At 32.2% G+C, this 4325-nt stretch overlaps 1 pseudogene; it reads right to left on the reverse strand.

The window, feature by feature from the left end:
- Positions 1-644: 644 nt before the first annotated feature.
- On the reverse strand, positions 645-2159 carry LOC143380017 (protein DEK-like; annotated as a pseudogene).
- Positions 2160-4325: the final 2166 nt, after the last annotated feature.

Raw genomic sequence — 4325 nt, forward strand, 5'->3', positions numbered from 1 at the left:
ATATGTATGAAAGACATAAAAATATTTTATATACACAACAAATTGTTTTTTTAAACTACAAAGATAGCATCTGTCATTTCTTTCATGCTGACAATATGACATACAGAGACTCGAGGGAGTAAAGTTCTCATTTAGTCATCTGGCTAGCTGTAGCTTATGTAATTTAATATGATGAACACACTGCCACTGAGTTTTCACACTGACAGAAGAGATGTGTATTCAAAATATCTCATATGTTAAATACTGCAATAGTTTCTACTTGCATAAATATGAGTTATACTGTTTTATTTTACTTGATTAAAAGGATATCTTAAGCAAAATAATCATAAGTGCTTCAAATCCCACAATGGCTGAAGAATATATGACTTTATATAAGGAAATTCAAAATGTACAAAATACAATAAAATGCAAGAAACAATTGTAACCATGCAAAATTTTAAAACAGCAACTGCATAGAAATGCATTTAAAATGGCAAACTCAAATTTACTTAACCCTCAAGAAAAAAAGGTTGACAGTAAGTTCTACTAACACAATGCTTAGCAAGTATTTAGAAAGGCAAATGTATTTATTCTCTTTGCTGGTCTAATGGTGTAAATCATATCTTCAAATCTATGGAACAACTCTTCTATGTAAGTCCTCGATATCAAGAAATTAGCTCTTACACAGATGTCTTTATGAAATCTTTTATTTTGGTTAAATCATAATAAAGATAATATTCATATGCCTCTTTGAAAATCAGCTTCATTGTGACTTCTTCCAAGTTAGCAGCGGCCAATGATTTCTTTACTATGACCTTTAAATTTTCATCTGTAGGTGGTTTCTCTAATTTCTAATTAAAGGTTTATCATCTAAACTATTCTCAGATTCACTTTTTGGGGACTGTTCTGATTCTTCTCAGTGGTATTACTAGCTGCTGTCTTAACATTTGTACATTTAGAAGTAGCTTTTGGTTTAGTGTTTTAGTTTAGTTTAGTTGGTTTTTTGTTTGTTTGCTTGTTTCATACCAGGGATTGAATTCAGAGATGCTTAACCACAGAGTGACATAAGCAACTCTATTGATTGATGGATTAATTGATTGATTATTTATTTATTGTTGAGACAGGATCTCACTAAGTTGCTTTGGGTCTTGAGAATTTGATGTGACCATCCTCAAACTTGCAATCTTCCTGCCTCAGCCTGGAGTTAATGGGATTATTGCTATGACCCCACCATGCCCAGCTGGTTTAGGTATTATTTTTCTCATTTGGGTGTTTTTTTTTTTTTTTTCAAATGTGCTTCTTCTTCACTCTCCTTGTCTTTATCTTCTGAAAATTCTTCTGTGTTTTTCTTTTCTTCATCATCATTACTAAATTCATCTCACAGAATTTTAGAATATTTAGCTCACTTTTTCTTTTCTGCCATTCCAGAACTATTCCATTCCTTTTTTACTGAAATCGCTAGAATTTATTTATCTATCTATCGATTTATTTATTTTACATTTTGACTAGTTTTCCAGAAGACTTCGGATATAGTAAGAAATTCAAGACCCTTTTCACCAAATCACAGAATCTTCCAGACACAAACTAATATGCATTTCTAAATTTTTCCAGCATTCCCTCCTTCATTTTATACTGAATACTCCTTTTTCTGAATGGAAAATCCACATTCTTCTTTCTTGAGGACACTGAGCCTGTTGTGTTGTAGAGTAATTTGTGTAGATTTCTAAATTCTTTCTTTCCATTTCCTTACTCATAAAGAAATGTATCTTTTCAATTTCACAATGTTTTTGCCCCTTTCCTTAAGCATCCTCATAAGGTAGACATTTGTCTTGTCAACCTCTCTCCTTATCTTTTTTCCTCTGCCTTCTACGAGAAGAGTGTTCTTTTTCTTCATTCACTTCGTCATTTTTGTCCTCATCCTCCTCTCTGGGACTGTGTATTTCAAGTTTCTTCTTGGATACAGCTGGGTAGGGTATTGGGGGTGGCAGAACCGCTGGGTAGAGGGTTGAGGGTGATAGGGGGATCTGAGGCAGCATATATGCCTTGGGCATTGGATCTTGCCCACTGCAGGTGTGCAAGAACAGGAGATGTCTCAGAGAGGCTGTGGCCTTGGCCAGCTGTCTGTTATGCTCACACAATACTCTCTCTGCTCCACACAATCCTAAGTCCGTTTTAAGCATGGAAACAACATGCCTGCACTGACTGTCTCATAGGGTATAAAGATGTACTACAACCATCATCACCATATTAGCTTCAATCTTTCAACAATTGTTATTACACAGACCTATTCAAAATTACTTTAATGAATATAGTTGCTAAATTTATTTTCATTTTTCTGTGTTCACAGTAGCTCAGCCCCAATGCATAAGATGAGCCTTTTTTTTTTCCTACTAGGATTGAGAAGATTAAGAAGAACAATGATGGACCATCTGTTCACCAAGTTCATGTATCTCAAATTGTAGAACAATATTTGGTTATAAGGTTCTATTTAGTAATTCTGCGTGTTTTCTGTCATTGTGTATTTTTTACTATATTCATAGAAAAAAAATTCCATTTAAGATACAGTGAACTTCAGTTTTATTTATTTTGTTTTGTTTTGTATTTAGCTTGCAGATGACACCATGTCCTTGTGAAGGCCCTATGCCTGCTTCTGACATCATTTTTTTCACTCCTTACCACACTCAACCTCATTGTGATAAATAAGAATAATACTGCATGTGAAATGTAGATGAAATGAAAATATATTCAGTAACCAAAATAATGTGAATGAGGGTCTTTTTTTTATTTCACTGTTTAACAGCTTGCACTTTTGAACAAGGTGTTGTTATTTTTATTCTATTTTTTAAAAAAGAAAACAATCAAACATAGGCTACTTCAATTTAAAGTCACAGTCTGCTGACATTGAGATCATCCTTATATGACTCAATGTATCTGTTATTTTATAATTCAAATGATATAGGATTATTTAAGAAAATATATAAATAATTAGGCATATTTTAATTACATCTAAACATATAATCACACTTCGTATATATAATGCTGTAAGATTTTGATAAATATTCCATAAAATGTTTGTATGATTATATTACATATAGTGCTTATACATAGATTTATACAAGTGTCTTAAAAAATGAAATGAAACACATACATCCCATATGTCAACTACCACTGTTATACCTAAAAACTATTCTGTGAAGATGAGATACCTTATTTTATTTAATTAATAACTATACATAGTTATTTAGATTTTGCTCCATTTTCCACCACTTCTAACAATACAATCATAAATGCATCATTTTCTATTGTATTATTTTTAACATAATTTACTACACAATTTTAGGGTTAGCATTGAACTTTATAAAAAGAATCCAAAATGTGTATTAGAAGGCTTAGAAAAAAATTATTATTAAGGAAGTTGGGGCCTAATCCGACATGATGAAGATTAGGGCCTACTTTTTTTTTTTTTTTTTGATCCACTTTGAGTTGAGTTTTGTGCATGTTGAGAGATAGGAGTTTAATTTCATTTTATTGAATGTGGATTTCCAGTTTTCCCAGCACCATTTATTGAAGTCTCTATGTCCTCTATTCTGTACCATTGGTCTACCAGTCTGTTTTGGTGCCAATACCATGCTGTTTTCATTACTATTGCAATGTAATATAGTTTAAGGTCTGGTATAGTGATGCTACCTGCCTCACTCTTTCTGTTAAGGATTTCTTTAGCTGTTCTGAGTCTCTTATTTTTCCAGATGAGTTTCATGATTGCTTTTTCTATTTCTATGAGGAATGCCATTGATTTTGATTGGAATTGTATTAAATCTATATAGTGCTTTTGGTAGTATGGTCATTTTGATAATATTAATTCTACCTATCCAAGAGCAAGGTAGTTCTTTCCATCTTCTAAGGTCTTCTTTGATTTTTCTCTTTAGGGTTCTGTAGTTTTCATTGTATAGATCCTTTACCTCTTTCATTAAGTTGATTCCCAAGTATCTTTTTTTTTTGAGGTTATTGTAAATGGGGTAGTTTTTCTCATTTCCTTCTCAGAGGATTTGTCACTGATATACAGAAATGCCTTTGATTTATGGGTGTTGATTTTATATCCTGCCACTTTGTTGAATTCATTTACTAATTCTAGAAGTTTTCTGGTGGAGTTTTTTGAGTCTTCTTCTATAGTGCAAGAATTAAAACCAAGAATCAATAAATGGGATGGAATCAAACTAAAGAGTTTCTTCTCAGCAAAAGAAACAATCTGTGAGGTGAACAGAGAGCCTACATCCTGGGAGCAATTTTTTAAAATATTTATTTTTTAGGTGTAGATGGACACAACACAATGTCTTTATTTTTATGTG

Source organism: Callospermophilus lateralis, chromosome 14 (assembly GCF_048772815.1).
Source record: "Callospermophilus lateralis isolate mCalLat2 chromosome 14, mCalLat2.hap1, whole genome shotgun sequence".
NCBI lineage: Eukaryota > Metazoa > Chordata > Mammalia > Rodentia > Sciuridae > Callospermophilus > Callospermophilus lateralis.